This window comes from Haliotis rubra, unplaced genomic scaffold (assembly GCF_003918875.1).
Source record: "Haliotis rubra isolate DU_JTF1 unplaced genomic scaffold, ASM391887v1 Scf145, whole genome shotgun sequence".
Taxonomy (NCBI): domain Eukaryota; kingdom Metazoa; phylum Mollusca; class Gastropoda; order Lepetellida; family Haliotidae; genus Haliotis; species Haliotis rubra.
Window position 1 is genome coordinate 114,268 of NW_025765392.1, and position 19,940 is coordinate 134,207.

General features: G+C 41.1%; 1 long non-coding RNA gene across 1 annotated transcript; it reads left to right on the plus strand.

Annotated features, from left to right (window-relative positions):
* Positions 1-12,771: 12,771 nt before the first annotated feature.
* On the plus strand, positions 12,772-19,940 carry LOC124269473. The gene is made up of 3 exons (XR_006896519.1): positions 12,772-12,800; positions 18,466-18,559; positions 19,232-19,940. It is a non-coding gene; the product is annotated as an uncharacterized LOC124269473 (long non-coding RNA).

Consider the following 19,940-nt stretch of genomic DNA (forward strand, 5'->3'; position numbering starts at 1 on the left):
TCACCCCATGCAACACCATCATTTCGTCCTGCTTCCAGGAGAAATCAACCACCGTTTGCGCTTGCTTACTGCCAAAGTCGCCTCTGAGCCTGCCCGGAACTGGTTTCGAACTGGTTTGCCTGCGCCAGCTCAACCACCGCTTCCGCTTACCGCTAATGCTCTCTCCTCTAAGGGTCGCCCTTCACTCCCATGCAACACCATCATTTCGTCCCTGCTTCCAGGAGAAATCAACCACCGTTTGCGCTTGCTTACCGTCAAGTCGCCTCTGAGCCCCCTGCCGATTCGAACTGGTTTGCCTGCGCCAGCTACCGTTCCGCCGCTAATGCCTCTCCTCTAAGGGTCGCCCCTTCACCCCATGCAACACCAGCATTTCGTCCTGCTTCCAGGAGAAATCAACCACCGCTTATGCACCTTGCTTACTGCAAGTCGCCTCTGAGCGCCTGCCGGATTCGAACTGGTTTTGCCTGCGCCAGCTCGCCCCTTCACCGTTCCGCCGCTAATGCCTCTCCTCTAAGGGTCGCCCTTCACTCCCCATGCAACACCATCATTTCGTCCTGCTTCCAGGAGAAATCAACCACCGTTTGCGCTTGCTTACTGCCAAGTCGCCTCTGAGCCCCTGTCGGGATTCGAACTGGTTTGCCTGCGCCAGCTACCGTTCCGCCGCTAATGCCTCTCCTCTAAGGGTCGCCCCTTCACTCCCATGCAACACCATCATTTCGTCCTGCTTCCAGGAGAAATCAACCACCGCTATGCTTTTGCTTACTGCCAAGTCGCCTCTGAGCCTGCGGGACTCGAACTGGTTTGCCTGCGCCAGCTACCGTTCCGCCGCTAATGCCTCTCCTCTAAGGGTCGCCCTTCACTCCCATGCAACACCATCATTTCGTCCTGCTTCCAGGAGAAATCAACCACCGTTTGCGCTTGCTTACTGTCAAAGTCGCCTCTGAGCCCTGTCGGGACTCAATGTGTTTCAGTTCTGCTACACCGCGGGTCGCATCGAGCATCTTCGGAGAACCAATGACTTAACGAATAGCACTAGCAACGTCGCGCCGTTACATAAGCTTAAACACCAAGGCAACGAAAAGCTTGATCATGGTGGAGGTCGGAATTATCCCGCTATGCACTACCTCGGTCCCCATCTTTCCGACCTCCGCCGGCAGACGTGGGACGGCAGCGTCGCAATTTTCACATCGCCGTGCCCGTCGCATCGTCTTGCCCGGGAACCTATGCAAATTTCTGAGCCAGTGGCCAGCCTGGCTCTTGTCCCCATATATAAAGAATACCCGTAAATACGTTGGATAGTTAGACTTTCGCCTGAGAGTACTATGCATTTTAAAAGTTAATAAATACTTTATTTGAAGGGTTAGAAAACGCCCTTTGGCATGCACCTCCGCCATTGAATGGGCTTTCTGGCAATATAAGCCAATTTGCCAAGTTATATAGGATTTCCTGCGGAAATATAGCAAAACATGACGATTTTTACAAACAAATTGTTCAATATATATATTAATTTTCAGGATAGATCCAATCTGTGTTCACCACCGTCACCGACGTCAAAAGAGCTTTCTAATGATACCAATACAGGTTTGTTGCAGATAGGTATAACGGAGTTAGAAGCAAACAAAGACGCGATAAGGCAAAGACTGAACAAGGGCGCATTTGAAAGGCCGACCACACAAGAAGCGGCGGTATAAACCGGCGTGCGTAACGTCTCAGCAGAACATCGCACATGTCTGCGTTATACGTCGTTAGGAGCGTACTTTCGAGGGCTTTCGACTGCATTAGACATAGTGAAAATCGGACCATGGACATATAAATCATAGCCGAACACTACATCTGCTGATGGCGCAGGTGACACGAACACCACAGACGGCGGCAATTTCAGATGTGTGGAGCACCGTTGCAAAATACTCCACATGTGCATGTTATACATCGTTAGAAGCGCACTGGAAAGGCCTTTCAAATGCGTTGTAGTTATTAAGAATCGTATTATGCATAATGAATTTATATGACAAAAAACATCTTCCGCTGATAGCACATGGGACATGGAAATTACCATTATATACGGGCATCAAGTACATTTGCGCAGCGGCGTAAGTGTGCATGTTATACATCGTTAGAAGCGCACTGGAAAGGCCTTTCAAATGCGTTATAGATATTAAGAATCCAACTTTGCATAATGAATTTATGCGGAAAACATCTTCCGCCGATAGCACATTGGAGACGGAAATTACCATTATATACGGACATCTAAAGTACCTTTGCGCAGCGGCGTAAATGTGCATGTTATACATCGTTAGAAGCGCACTGGAAAGGCCTTTCAAATGCGTTATAGATATTACGAATCGTATTATGCATAATGAATTTATGCACAAAAAACATCTTCCGCAGATAGCACATGGGACCGGGAAATGACCATTATACACGAACAACACTGGTACCTTTGCGCAACTGCGCAAATGTGCATGTTATACATCGTTAGAAGGGCACTGGAAAGGCCTTACAAATGCGTTATAGATATTAAGAATCCAACTTTGCATAATGAATTTATGCGGAAAACATCTTCCGCCGATAGCACATTGGAGACGGAAATTACCATTATATACGGACATCTAAAGTACCTTTGCGCAGCGGCGTAAATGTGCATGTTATACATCGTTAGAAGGGCACTGGAAAGGCCTTTCAAATGCGTTATAGATATTAAGAATCGTACTTTGCATAATGAATTTATGCGGAAAACATCTTCCGCCGATAGCACATGGGAGACGGAAATTACCATTATATACGGACATCTAAAGTACCTTTGCGCAGCGGCGTAAATGTGCATGTTATACATCGTTAGAAGCGCACTGGAAAGGCCTTTCAAATGCGTTATAGATATTACGAATCGTATTATGCATAATGAATTTATGCACAAAAAACATCTTCCGCAGATAGCACATGGGACCGGGAAATGACCATTATACACGAACAACACTGGTACCTTTGCGCAACTGCGCAAATGTGCATGTTATACATCGTTAGAAGGGCACTGGAAAGGCCTTACAAATGCGTTATAGATATTAAGAATCCAACTTTGCATAATGAATTTATGCACAAAAAACATCTTCCGCCGATAGCACATGGGACCGGGAAATGACCATTATACACGAACAACACTGGTACCTTTGCGCAGCGGCGTAAATGTGCATGTTATACATCGTTAGAAGCGCACTGGAAAGGCCTTTCAAATGCGTCATAGATATTAAAAATCCAACATTGCATAATGAATATTATAGCTGTCAAGGACCAACATCAGATATAGAAATAATTACCAAACGAAACAAGCACTGATTTTCGCTGATAGCGTCGGCACACCAGATGGGAAATGTCGCAGATGTACGTGTTATTCGTTGTTAGAAACAAATTTGAAAGGGCCCATATGCATTATAGATATTATGGATCGCACAACGGATGAAGGACTTATTACCCCTGCTGATAGTGGGGGTGATTCGTTAGACACGAATTTGCATATAGACATTATAGCTGAAAAAAAGAGACCTTATATATATATATACATTGTCATATAAATGAATGATAAACATTACGAAATACACGTACGTCTACGTATCAAATAAGTTGCACAATGGTGATTTATAACTCGTCGGAACCACCCCAAAGAAACTTTAAGAGCTATTCGTATTAACCAGCACTCACCACGTGGAGGTTGCTCTTTTAAGAGTGCCATTTTCATTTTCCTGCACTATTCCCACAACAGCAAGTTCGAACAGCGAACCCTTTACTACTGTTGTATAAACCTAATGCGTCAATACTGACATTAGGTTATTGAATTACAGGTTATATCCTATTACTTCTAGCCTATAGTTGATTATGGTTTGATCATCTTCCCTGTTACTGTTACCTTTCCCTTCCCCTACCTTCCACTATCCACCTAATTTATTACCTTTTGGGCTTGATGAGTTTGCCTTTGCCTTTACTTTTGCCTTTTCCTTTCCCCTACCTTTGGGGTTTTGGGGCTGGGGCTGGGGCGCTGTTGGAATGGACGCCGAGGCAGGTTCCTCACCGTCGTTTGATGCACTAGCTGCTTGTTTGATGACACCGGCTACAAATGCACACTCACTAGCAGCCTGTAAGGGTGTTTTTAGCATAATATTTATCTACTGTTTTGGGCCATGTGCAAGATAGTCACTGGCCATCTTACGTTTTGCAGCATCATCGGGATGCTGCCTTGCCACTTCAGTCTCCAAAGCTTTTCGAACATCCGTGGCTGTAAATGTCTTACGTTTATTTCCCTCGTTGGGTTTAAAGAAACCTCTTTCGCCCTGGAAGCGGGCCAACTCGAGGGACATGTTACCCACTTCGGTACCATTGTCCACCTTTCTGAAGAAAGGCGACTTTTCCGGCTGGACATCTTCAGGCATGTCACCACGTATATACCGGCGGTAATCCCTGAACATGTTGTACTCCTCTTTGCACAAGGTTATGCTGACCAGGAAGCTCGTGGACGTCTTGTGGTCCATGAACGAAATTTGGTACCTGTCGCCAACGGATCGTGCCTTATCAAAGTCAGCCAACTTCATACAGGATGCCACCGAAGGTCTTTGGGCATGACCAAGTTGAATTATCCCACAGGACAGGTACCGCATCACCAGGCGCTGATCGTCATCGGATTGTCGATCTGCCTTGGCCCGATCCAGGATGTCCCTCACCTCCTGTCTGGTTGCAGGATCTGTGTATCCCTTTGAGCAACGGAAATGGATGGCGGTTGCCTGGTTTCATCTCTGAATTCTGCAACAGATTTATGGGCTTCCTCGCGTTTATATTGTTTACTTACACCTGTATATGAACAATTTGTAGCACTTGTAAACCTACGCAAATTATCGCAAACCCTTGGTGACATTTTAACATATGTTTGACAGTAGGTGAGAACCCAGGATTTGACTGCTGGTAATTTTTAATGGCACCTGCAGAAACCCCGTTTTGCGAAAATACCATGTTGAAATGATGTATTTCATCTACGTGCTCAAATATATCAAAATTGATACAAGCCATATTACTATTTGGGAATACCTGTTTTTGGATAAAATAGAAAAACTTAGAAACGCGGCGACATGTGTCCCCAGCTTTACGCCCTGCTTTTTTAAGAATATTGGTTAAATATTGCTTAAACCCTGAAAGTGTGGGTTCACTTTCAGGGAACCTATCATATAAGCCAGAGTTAGTTAGATTAGCCCTGACTGAGTTGTGTTGGTAATTATACCGAGTACCATTTCTGGTCGACCCAGTTAAACCAGTACTGGTACTCGGCATTGGATTATTATTTGAAGGAGAGGCTACAGGTGCGTCCTCTCCTTGTATTGTGTGTACCCTGATGTACTCAGGGATTTGGTTTTTGTTTATTGTGAATGTGCCACAAAATGCCAATAGAGCCGACATGGACACAAGCTGAGTAGCTGTATAAGACTCGCTTTGGCGGCGATTTTGGGTATGAATGGCGTTTATAGCAGCAGTAGAACTGTTAGGATAACATTTTTTAAATGCGCAACGCCTTTGTAATATGTTTTGCACTTTTGACAAACCACTGATACATTTGTGGAAGGCATACTGGCAAAAGATTCACTGTACTATGTTTCTGGGAGCTACAGAAAAGGGCCTTGATGTCACAGTTTTGTACTTGGATATTTTAAGAACCCTATTTATGCTATGTATCAGTTTGATATATTGAGCAGCGTAGATGACTTATTAAAAAACAAGCAAAAGGTAATAAAAGTAAAGTTCACTTGCCAATAGGGATCGTCAACGCCGACTGGTATTCGTCCACTTAGACACTCGGTCTGTGATGATGATATTGTGAGCATTCACTTATATTACCACGTCCCCGCCAGATAGCCAATGGAATGGTTTAGATGAAGGTCACTGTCATGTGACCAAGTCGGATGTTTTTAAGGGAGAGGAGGAAATTGTGAATTGCCCATCTCCATTCTATGCATGACGTCCATTTGGAGGGGCAAGGGCACGCCAAAAAGGTGTGAATTGCCCATCCCAATGAAAACCAAGCATTCTATGCACATGGCCGAAATCAGTCGGGCGACAAGATTATAAAATCACAAAGCTGCTTATCAAAAGGAGGATATCTTCACGGTGACGAAATTAAATTAAATTTGCTGATTAGTGGTACATCTCCGGAAATCACCTGCCACGCCTCAGACTAAACAGTAAACACAGCAGAGTGATGGACAGCTAATGAAGTGATAATTAGATTTACAGGAAGCTAGAGATGTGCATGTATATACAACGAATCCACGAGGACAGGTCAAACAGACGTTATAAAAACAATGATGATACGTAGATGTGATATATAGAGTGTGATATAAAGCTAATTAAGTGACAATAGCGGCGGCTTTTGTGATAAAGTATAGCTGTCATAACGCCGACGGGCCGACGGAGCATGCACGCCAGATCATAGATTTGATCCGGTTTCAGCAAAATATAACGGCGCGCAGAGCCCGACTATCAGGTGTGACTCGAATGCACATTATACCTTGGCAAAACTGCATTTTCAAGGGCTTTCTGATACACTAACATTATAAATAATAACACTACAGGTATTGCTGTTATGGTTAGATTCCAAACGCTTGTCCTTTTTAGTTATGTCAAGCATGTTCATTCCTGTATTGCTCAACTATCTAATGGTGCACAACAACATATTACATATTCCCAGAATCCCACATGAATGATCTTGCAAATGCACTATAGATGTAAATATTAACACCGCCGGTATAGGCGGTGTACAAATTCATATATTCCGCCAATCTATATCACGTCCCTTATATTTTGCAGTTCGCACATTTTACTCATATAGCTCCACCATTGAATGTGCAACATGTGCGTATTATACATTGTCTAAAACACGCCTTAATAGGCTTTCAAACGCGCTATAGAAATGTATATTCTGAGGTGATGTGTAAGAATAGTAGCCGTTATATCACGACTGCGCGATGTTGGCGAAAATTGCTATATCACAGAAGAATTGAACTTCAGTAAAATTACACAAAACATCACGTCGGAGTTTCAATCTGGACTGGTTACCAGGGGCAGCACAATATTCACGTTTGCATATTTGGAGAGAGCGTTTCCCAAGGTTTCCAAGAACGTATAACATGCATAGATATGACAAAGTAGAAGGCTTGAAAAATGCCATGGCGCAGGCGACTTCCACCGGAGGCTGGGTGGAACAAGTTTCTTCCACCGGGGCCTACGTGGAAGAAAAACGCACAGCTTAAAATCACAGAAACCTTAATTGCTCGGCTATAAAGTTGCGTAAAAACAAACGGAAACACCATCCATTATGGGGCACAAAACCCTATACTGACAATAACGGCATACTTCTATCTAACTGGCTAGACGACCACAACCTCATCACACTTAACGATAATCAACCCACCAGATACCCTCTTTCCCACGCCCAATCTCCGACTGCAATAGACCTTACAATCACCACCCCTACATATTCAAAAGCTTGCCTATGGGAGGTACATGCAGACACCTGGGGCAGTGACCACTGCCCCATAAAAACCACCATATCTACACTACTTACACCAGAGTCACAAACAAACCTCCATACTACCCCCACTTCTAGCGCCGAAATCAAATACAATGTACACAAAGCAGACTGGAATAAATTCACCAAACTCTGCAATCAAATCGACCCATCCAACATTATAAACACCGACACAGAAACCTTTAATTCACAGCTTACCAACACCATCATCGATATAACAAATACATGCATACCCACATTTCGGACCACTCAAGCACAAAAAACAGTCCCATGGTGGAGCCAAGACATAATTAATGTCAGAAAGACAAGGAAAAAGGCCCTCAATAAATCAAAGAGGGACCGTTCGAAATTACATTTAGCTAAAAAACTCAGAAATAACACAAAACAACTAATCAAGGCAGCAAAAAAGGAACATTGGAGAAAATTTTGCTCGACCCTGAGGCTAAATCAACAAAACTCTAGAAAAATGTGGAAAAAATTTAAAGCCATACAGGGAAATTCCAAATCTATAATTCAACCTAACCTTCCGAACCTCCCCACAAATAAAGATAAAGCTAATGCTGTTGCTGCCCACTTCTCGGACACTAGTAGCTCCACCAACTACACAGCAAACTTTCAAAATACCATTAAAAATCACCCACCCTACTCACCTGAACCACCCCACTCACATCTACCTATAAACAAAAACATAAACATTCACGAACTTAAGGCAGCTTTAAAACATAAAAAAACAGCCTCAGCCCCTGGTCCAGATAACATTACATACACAATACTAAACAAACTTCCACCAAACATCCTAAACTTAACACTCACTCTATTCAACCATATCTGGACCACAGGAAACATACCATCTTCATGGAAAACAGCCAAGGTGGTGCCAATCCTAAAGCCAGGGAAACCCATTAACTCCCCAGATTCATTTCGACCCATTTCCCTTACCTCACATTTATGTAAAACACTAGAGTCTATAGTAAACAATAGACTAAAACACCAAATTGAAACCCATAACCTAATTAAGCAGGACCAGAGTGGCTTCACTCCAAATAGGCAAACTTTGGATCACATTTTACATTTGGAACAAGATATAAAGGTAGCCCAAGCACAAAAACAATACACGCTGGCCATTTTTATAGACTTCAGCAAAGCTTTCGACATGATCTGGCACAACGGCCTAATCCAAAAACTACAAGAAAAAGCCATACACGGGCGGATTCTAAATTTCATTCAAGCATTTCTTAATAACAGACAAATAATAGTCAAATCTCACAACACTGTCTCGGACCCCTTTCCACTAGAAAATGGAACCCCCCAGGGGAGTATAATCTCCCCAACACTATTCAACTTTATGATTAATGACATTTTTCCGGACAAGTGGCCAGAAATTTCTACTGCAAAATTTGCTGATGACATTTCATTTTGGACATCATCTACCTCAGGAAACCAAGCCACAATCAAAACTCAAAGAATGCTAAACCACATCCAAAACTGGGCCCAAAAATGGGGGTTCCACATTAACGTTAAAAAAACCGTGGGCATCCTATTCAAAAAACAAAGAATGCAAAATTATACACCCAAACTTCATCTCAACAACCAAGAAATCAAGTTCGAAAAAAGAGGCAAAATTCCTAGGTGTAACTTTCGACCAACACATGACATGGACACCCCACATTAATAACCTGGTCAATTCATGCCAAAAAGATTTAAATCTCATGCGAGCCATCAGCGGCACAAACTGGGGAGCCGACAAACAAACACTTATTAGTATATACAAAACTCTGATACAGTCTAGACTGGACTATGCTGCTCCGGTCCTCCACTCTATCTCCCCAACCAACCTCCAAAAACTCAATTCAATACAGTATAAAGCCCTTAAACAAGCCCTAGGCACTAGGACTGGTACCTCCCACAACACTCTTCTCCTACTCACAGGCATCCCTTCAATCAAAACACGAATAAATCAAACCGCACTCAATTACTGGGCTGGGGCCCAACACAACCCAATCTACAAACTTATCACAACTAAATACACAAACATTAAAAAATCCACTATCAAAAAATTTAAAAACAACCCAAACAAAGCCCCTCTACTCACTCACCTCAACAGTCTGCTTCACTCACACCACCTAAACACCATCCAACACACACCTCCCATAACAAGATACATTCATGACAAACCCCCACCCCCTACAGATACCACCCTAGTAGAAACACTCCAAAATCTCCCTAAATCCACAGACACTCAAACCAAAACAAACCTCATCCAAACCCACATCAACCTAAATTATCCCAACCATACCCAGATATATACAGACGCCTCAATCGGCACAAACAAACGCATAGGCATAGGCATCCATGTAAACCAAACACCCCCCCTAACAACAAACCTCCACTATACAAACCACACAAACATTAACACAGCAGAACTCACAGCAATTCTAACAGCACTTCACCTCATCCCCACTATGCCCCACACCAACATCTTATTACTTACAGACTCTCTCAGCGCCGTCAAACAACTTCAACACAAGCACTCAAAAGCACGTAACGACTTAATACACAACATAATTATACAAACCGAGTCACTCCAACAACTAAATAAAAACATAACACTAATGTGGATTCCAGCTCATACACACAACCAAGGAAATAACACAGCAGACATAGCAGCCAAACTAGCCACCACACAAAACTCACCACCCATTCAATTTCACACATCCAAAACCGAAATAAAACAACTCATCAAACACCACATAATCAACCAAAACTACCAACACAACCTTAACACAAATAAATCCACCTGGGTCAAAGCAATCATAACTAAACCTATCACCAAAACACTCACCTACTCAAGCAACAAACACATGGACACACTCATCACAAGATTAATCACTGGCATCACAAACCTAAATCATCCATTATTCAAACAAAACAGACACCCAGATGGATTATGTACTCATTGCAATCAACCTGAAACCATTGAACACATATTCACACACTGCCACCTCCAACAAACAAACATCACACAACTACACACCAGCATTCCAAGTAAATATCACAACAACATACAGCTACTTTTAAATCCTTTTAACCCGTCAAATATATTTCATGCCATAGCCACCTTTATCCAAAACTCAAATTTAATAAATAAAATTTAGAACCTCCCAAACAATCCTCATCATACTACGTCTCAATAGCCTATATATTTAGACCAGGCACCCAAATTTCACTTCTCTATACTTAAACTCTATCACCAACATAAGCCTGCTCATTTAGACCTGGGAAACCAAATCATCTATTTACAGTTGTCTTATTTCTGCTAAAAGGTCCGCGCCTCTCCCAGCCAATCAGCAACCACTAATACGTAAACAAACCTAGCTCCAGCCCTCGTGTACAAAGGTCACGACCCTCAATGCAAGCCAGCTCGCCAACAATCCCATTACCACCCACACGGCCTTTGCCTTATCGTCTCCTCACCCCCCACCCCCACCCGTTACAACCCTTTTTCTTTCTTTACTAGGTCCCATTTTATTAAAATAAGTACAGCCTAACTGTACCACCATAACATTTCTAACATGCTATACACTTATTTTATACTCACCTCCACCCCCACCCCCACCCCACCCTCACCCATTTTAACTATCCCTCTATTTACTCCAACTCCTCTTATTATTAACAACTGCTTTATTTTTTTCACTCTTTTTATAATTTCGGCTTTTCATTTTATTTATATCATACAGTAGAACACGGATATAACAAACTCCAAGGGACCACGAAATTTAGTTCGCTATATCCGGTGTTCGTTATTCACATTTGACCGCCATCTTGGATTGTAGAGATGTAGAGACACCTATATGCTGAGGCTACAAATGTTTATTCTTGTACATGTACATTGACATAACATTAAAATTCTGAATTTATCATTCACAGACATTAGCTAGAACATGTTTAACAAGAACATGTTTAACAATCACAACAATCTCAAAAATACATGTATATAACTTAATTACGTTTAACAAAGTACCACAATTTTGCTCTGCACACCACGTCTTGCAGACTTCATTTTGCCGACTGCATCACAGACACGTTAATGAGTTCGCTAATCACGTCGATAGTTGGGCTTGGGGGTAGTAAATCAGTTCGCTATAGCCGTTAATTCGCTACTCACGAGTTCGTTATTCGCGTATAATTTTAATGATATTATAAAGGACTGTTGACGGGACTTTTAAATGTGTTCGCTATATCCGTTTGTACGCTATATCCGTGTTCGCTATATCCGTGTTCTACTGTATTTTTAACTACTTTTATTATTCTAAAACTACCTAAGTTTAATCTCCCATAACTTACATTTTTTTGGGTATGGTGGTTTATCCCTATTACTACATTATTAATTAATTTATATATCAACCCCACCTACCCCGTCGGCGACATTGGCCACGCTAAAAGCCGACGTAAAACCTCAAATTTCGTTCGTTCGGAAACATTCTCCGTGTAGCCACAGGACACATCTATCCAACAACGCGCGGCATGCGCGTGTAAGGCGATTTATGCAGCCCCCAAGGGAGCCGTGCTGAAATAGGTGATACAATCTGGGAGCAATATTACTGACACTCACTGTGATAAAGGGCCCGGGGGACCAACTTAACACTCTAAGAATATCACATCACTTTTTCGGCTTGTTATATGACAATGCTTAACACCGTATAGTGCGTGCTTTGAATGTAGATATGCAAAGCCCTCTTGACAAACTTGAAGCGGATTTACTGCACATGCACATACGGATATTCTGTTAAAGCTTCGTGAATAACCATGAATAAGAAAGGCGCCCAGACAGAATCTGGTGATGGGCCACACATCAGAGTAACATTACCGGGCAATCTGGTGAAACAGAAATCAATACCTTAAGATATTTATGTGTTGAGTTAAGAACATCATTTTTTAAATATCTTATTACAACACAGTAGTGGTAGTTATCGACTGGAACACCAGGAACATGGCAGTCATGTCGTCAGGTCTGAGTCACCTGATGTTTACACCTGAATGCACAATCGTTGGTATCAAATGACTGTTCAGACCGAGCTGGTATTCACGATCCTGTTTCGTCGAACGCTGCATTGTTAACTTCGCTGTGTAAACGGACGGATGGCTTTCGATGGATGAGGGACATATTATATCACCGAACTGACATATCATATTCTGAACTCCAGCCTGCCAAGCCATACAGACATACACCTCACACTAACAGGTGAGATACATAGATGCTTTGATAAACCAAGAAAGAATTATGTATATAAATTGATTTAGTTAGGTTATAGAAGCAGATCCCTATGATCAACAGAAATATGTTCTAAACACCGTTGTCCGATTCTGTCATTATCATAACTATGTGTTCATGAGTTAGTATCAGTTAGTGATGAGTGAGTGAGTGAGTGAATTAGGATTAAGAGTCACATCGACAATATTTCAGCCATACCTTGACTAAAACTAAATATACATTAATGATAAGAAAGTAATAAATTTAAATTCTGTCAACTAAGGACAGTAAAGCAATGAGCATATCAAAGATAGAGACATAAATTTAGCATGTAATTAAAAATTTATGATATTATTCAGGAGATTACAATATATAAGACGGATTATTGGTCACCAGCAACTGAAGGCAGATCACCAAACTAGGGACCACGGGGACTTATAGCAGTTTGTGGTAATACCAGATGTACATATAAGACTTTACTGAAACCAAATGTGTAGGAAGACAATTACTGAATACCTGATACATAAATGCATGAGTAGTAATAATATCATCCCCGATAAATTTGTAACAGGCAAGAATCTTAGCGCAAAACGCCACTTCACGACTCACAATGGTATACGGTATTGTAAACCAATAGTGAGTGTTTTGCACAATCTGATTCGTTAATTACCCTTGTCGAATAGAGTTCGACATACCTGAAAATGATGGCCTAACACAGCCGTCGGTTTTAAACAAAATTTGCCTATGTTGAATTGCAATGAATCCCGGAAATTGAACAAACTATTGATCTTCTAATTTCACTAGCTGGTGAGGTTCGATATGGTACAAATCACCAACAAACTTGCTTTCAGAGTTTATCTGAGAAAACAGTGTATAAGTGAAGCTTTTATACGATCATGTGCATAGATTCTACTTATTAATAAAAATTAATAACGATTTAGTGATCAAAACACATGTCTGCCTCTTTCATACCAAAGATCTAATATTTAGAAATTCTCGAATTACACTTGAAAATGGCATTCCTCGTCCCATTGGGTGGTACTACCAGGTAAAATTGTCTTGCTTTTGTTTTGCATCCTCACTCACTTCCCTTTGGTGACGCCTGAGTTCACTCGAGGACATACCGACCCAGAGGCGATATAAACTGGTATCAATTTCGTAGATATATTGTTGGTGTTGACTGTTCCACATGCGTTTCTGTCCCGATGTTCCTACCGTTGTACATGTATAGTGTTTGACTATGCGTGATAAAGTGATAAGATAAGAACAGACTGTGTCACATGTTCTAAATTCTAAGTGAGTGAGTGAGTTTGGCACTCAGCAATATTACAGCTATATGGCGGCGGTCTGTAAATAATCGAGTCTAGACCAGACATTCCAGTGATCAATAGCATGAACATCGATCTGCAAAACTGGGAACAGATGACATGTGTCAACCAAGTCTGACCACCCGATCCCGTTAGTCGCCTCTTACGACAAGCATGGGTTACTGAAGGCCAATTCTAAGCCGGACCTTCACGAGTTCTAAATTCTAAATTGAATATTTGAATGTGCAGGACATTCATCAACGTTTAATGCATTCGCTGTCCTCGGGACTTTCATCAACGTTTTGTGCATTCTTTGTCCCCAGGACTTTCATGAACGTTTTGTGCATTAATTGTCCCCAGGACATTCATGAACGTTTAGTGCATTCATTGTCCTCGGGACTTTCATCAACGTTTAGTGCATTAATTGTCCCTAGGACTTTCATCAACGTTTAGTGCGTTCATTGTCCTCGGGACTTTCATGAACGTTTAGTGCATTAATTGTCCCCAGGACATTCATGAACGTTTAGTGCATTAATTGTCCTCGGGACTTTCATCAACGTTTAGTGCTTTCATTGTCCTCGGGACTTTCATCAACGTTTAGTGCATTCATTGTCCCAAGGACTTTCATCAACGTTTAGTGCATTCATTGTCCTCGGGACTTTCATCAACGTTTAGTGCATTCATTGTCCTCGGGACTTTCATCAACGTTTAGTGCATTCGTTGTCCTCGGGACTTTCATCAACGTTTTGTGCATTCATTGTCCTCGGGACTTTCATCAACGTTTAGTGCATTCATTGTCCCCAGGACTTTCATCAACGTTTAGTGCATTCAGTGTCCTCGGGACGTTCATCAACGTTTAGTGCATTCATTGTCCCTAGGACTTTCATCAACGTTTAGTGCATTCATTGTCCTCGGGACTTTCATGAACGTTTAGTGCATTCATTGTCCCCAGGACATTCATGAACGTTTAGTGCATTCATTGTCCTCGGGACTTTCATCAACGTTTAGTGCATTAATTGTCCCTAGGACTTTCATCAACGTTTAGTGCATTCATTGTCCTCGGACTTTCATGAACGTTTAGTGCATTAATTGTCCCCACGCAGGACATTTCATGAACGTTTAGTGCATTCATTGTCCTCGGACTTTCATCAACGTTTAGTGCATTCATTGTCCCTGGACTTTCATCAACGTTTAGTGCATTCATTGTCCCTCGGACTTTCATGAACGTTTAGTGCATTCATTGTCCCCAGGACATTCATGAACGTTTAGTGCATTCATTGTCCTCGGACTTTCATGAACGTTTAGTGCATTCATTGTCCCCAGGACATTCATGAACGTTTAGTGCATTAATTGTCCTCGGACTTTCATCAACGTTTAGTGCATTCATTGTCCTCGGGACTTTCATCAACGTTTAGTGCATTCATTGTCCCAAGGACTTTCATCAACGTTTAGTGCATTCATTGTCCTCAAGGACTTTCATCAACGTTTAGTGCATTCATTGTCCCCGGGACTTTCATCAACGTTTAGTGCATTCATTGTCCCAAGGACTTTCATCAACGTTTAGTGCATTCATTGTCCCGGGACTTTCATCAACGTTTTGTGCATTCATTGTCCCAAGGACTTTCATCAACGTTTAGTGCATTCATTGTCCCAAGGACTTTCATCAACGTTTAGTGCATTCATTGTCCTCGGGACTTTCATCAACGTTTAGTGCATTCATTGTCCTCGGGACTTTCATCAACGTTTAGTGCATTCATTGTCCTCGGGGCTTTCATCAACGTTTAGTGCATTCATTGTCCTCAGGACTTTCATCAACGTTTAGTGGATTCAGTGTCCTCGGGACGTTCATCAACGTTTAGTGCATTCATTGTCCCTAGGACTTTCATCGACGTTTAGTGCATTCATTGTCCCTAGGACTTTATCGACGTTTAGTGTGTTTTCATAACCTCGAGTTGGTACCGCCAATATGCTTCATTAATGTCACTACATTGTATGGCTAACTCTGAAAACGGCACACAAACGACACGAGTTTGATGTTGACGTGGCGCGATCTTGGATCAATGAATTGTATTAGTATCTTTGCTCAGTTTCAATGTGATTTTGTCACTTGATGAACAAATGAAACAATCAAACATCTAGCTTAAAACAAGATCAGCTGGTGATCAGCTGCTTTGGTAATCTGTTCGAGTAGTATGATCTAGCCGATCTGGTATGGATCCTCTAAGGTATATGTGACGTTAAAGGAGAATGCGAACGAAAACAACACTTTTGATACATTGTAAAGGATATTCTAACAGTAACCTTTCGTGATTGAAATTGAACAAAACGTTTGTAAAATAGCAGTGCAAACACAAAAAAAACGTACTTGTATTTCCGCCTATTACGGAAACACCCGACAGTTAATGAGCAGAGGGGTATGACGTGACACGGCGTCATATGTGCCTGTTGCTGATGCCTTCCTCTTTGATTTTACCTCACAACTTAACAGTGTCCATGAATTCTGAAGCAATAAAAGATGTTCCTGATGTAATTTCTGAAATGGATGTTAGACCGTATCAGCACGATCCGATTTTACATCTTGCAAGACAATCTTCCACTGAAGATGAAGAAGAAGAATCAAACAAAACGGAGGCACCGCTTGAGGTCAAAATAAATATAAAAATAGACCATATAATTTAACAAGAATACTATTTGTCAGCAAAATGTGATACAGTTCCAACCAGCAAACCCAGCCCTATAAATATATGACCAGACCCTATGAATTATATTTTTTTGCAATGTGATTGCAGTTCCTTTTGTGTCAAATGGGTGGCTGTAGAGTGTCTGGGATTTAAAACAAAATAATTATGCCTCAGACGGGGAAAATAGAAATTACCTGCTACAAAAATTATACTGGAGTTATTTTTTAGAAAAAAAATAGGATCCTAATGTTGATTAATAACGTATCAAGTCTCCATGGCAAGATCGCAGCCTGGTCGAGCAGAGATAATATTCGCGACGCAGATAAGTTATTCCCTCGAAAAGTGGTGAATTAAATGTACTAGCCACGGCAATGTATGTTTCCCAGTGTTTGGTTATGGAAATAGCTACATGGTGCTCGGTCATAAACTTAGAATGACATCTTGTCAGCCAATGAGAATACAGAACAGCTTTCACGGCACACACTACTGACAAATAGCGAGTCTGATGCCGACGTGCGTAATTGGACAAAATGGAAAACAATGAAAGCAACAAGTGCTTCATGATTTGCCGTTGTTTTTGGCAATGTTTCGGGTAGACTGCAGCATTTAGGGCTCCAAACCGAAAAGAACGTTATAGCGAAACATTTTCAAGTTCATGTGAAATCTCTTACTGATTTTGATAATATATATCTCATGGGTACCAGTCGAACTGCCTCAGCTACCAAATGCCCCAGCAAACTTGGTCATTCATACTAATTTGGTCAAATTTATTTAAAATGTGTAAATATATGCCGTAAATGCATAGTTTTTGTCAACTTTGATCTTATGATCTTTTTATAAAAAATATTAGGAAGTAATATTTCTGATAAATGTTCCATTAGTAAACTAATAACTATGTATATACTTTTATATGAAGAGCATAATATCAAAGTTGACAAAACTATGAATTTATGGCCTATATATAATCATTTGAAACAAATTTTAGCATTTTGATCATTCCCACCCTGGGGCAATTTGACCAAAACTCCAGGGCAATTTGACCAAATTTGCTGGTGCAATTTGTAGCTGGCGCAATTCGACTGGTAATCGGACTTGATTTAATTTATGTTAAAAATACCACTGACAGTAAGTTGTTACAGGGAATGATGGAGTATAAATGAATCTCGTGGGTACTTCTTCCTTCTTCAGCCAAGCTTTGGGATTTTCATATCCCATGTGTGCATGTCTCTTTCATATGCATCCGACTCAGAATGATCGGAGCATTTCTCCTGCCTAACTCTGTCTCTTTATTTGGAAAACGGAAGAAATGGTGGCTCTTCCCATTGTTCGATGATTCTGTGCATCCCCAGGCAACGGAATACACCATCGTACCATTTACAAAAACGACAGAAACAACACGATTTGTATTACTGTAGCGCTTGTGCGTTGGCAATATGGCGGACGCTAGTCACATATGATGTCACGAGCGGAAAGGTCACGTGAGTTCCAGCGGAATATGCATAATGGCCGAAGCTCAGATAACAGAAACTGTTTTCACGATAAAACATAAGAAAACCATATTTTTAAATTAAAATTGGAGTAAATGTTTCTGATAACTTTATCTTTCACCCAGTAAATTATTACAATTGTCTAGTATTCTCCTTTAACTATATCAAACTTCTCTTCCAGGTCATCATGCTGAAGGAGTGGATAGTCCTACTGACTCTGGGCTATTGCCAAGGGAAGAAACCTGTTTGTAGCCTGCACACAGACCAACGATATGGTTTGTTTGTTGATTGCAAGGGAGACAATTGGAACACCTTCCAAATGATCTTCCATGTAATATAACCGCACTTGACATGAGTGAAAATGGTCTAACCAGTTTGAGCAGTGGTGCATTTCAGAAGTTCTCAAATCTCACTTATCTGAATCTTAATTCAAACTTACTCTCAAAAAATGGACACTGGTGTCTTCAGAGGCTTGTTTAATCTGACAGTAAAGTTGTCGTTTGCCAAGAACAAACTTGGCGATGAATCTTTCCCCTGAGGATATTTTCAAAGACCTCAATAAATTGCATACATTAAATCTTGAAAAGAATAGTATGACGTCATATCCGGATCGGGTGTTTCCTCCTCTTACAAACCTTCATAGTCTATATTTAGACTCAATTCCAGAGCCTGTGTTCGGTTCCGGATTCTCCAAACTCTCAACTTTAAAGGTTCTTCAAATGGACTCAAGATTTGTCTATGGTGGAGACTGTTCAGTAGAAAACTTACAAATAAATCATTCCAGAGTTTAAATGAAACCAAAGTAGAAAGTTTGATTTTGAACCACTGCCATATAGCACACTGTGAAACTGGTGTTTTGAAGCCACTAATGTTTTTGAAACATTTGGAACTATGTTATAATGGGATAGGAATTCAGAAGAGTTTACACCTCCTGTTTCCCTTTGTAGGCAGAAACATGAGTAGAATCTGGCTCAATGGGTCACATACCTCTCCATTGAAGCATAAGGCTGACATCGATGAGCGTGTACTTACCTCAAACAGCACAAGATATTTGACACAAATATGTTTATCAGTATTATCATTGCGACATAATGGAATATACATGATTGAAGCTGGCTCTATCAATAAAAGTCCTTTCAGGGAATGCATTGAAGTGCTTTGATATATCTGAAAACTTCCTTGTTGGGGATGGTGGCCTTTTATTAATTTTGATGGTATTTTCACGTTTGAAGTATCTTGATGTCAGCTATCAGCGACAGGTATATGACGTACCAAGCCAAACCATGTTAGCATCTCCAATAGCGGTAGCACTACCACAAAATATTGTATATTTTGATGTAACAGCGTTACTTTGCTAGTGCTGTAGACGTTGATTTTGATGTAACTTTTTACAATACGGACAACTTGAAGACCTTTCTATTTGGTTATAACAAAGCATCTGTCAAACGCGTATATGGTTTGGAACATGTGTATAACGTTGATGTTTCAGGGAACGACTTTGGTGCCATAAGCTATGACTTTTTCCAAGCTTTCTCGAATGTTAAAAAGCTTTCTATTAGAAACTGCAACTTACAAAATGCTAACTACACATTTACAAAGACTGATATGTTTAAGGAACTGGAAGAAATCCAGAATTTAGACGTGTCATCAAATGGC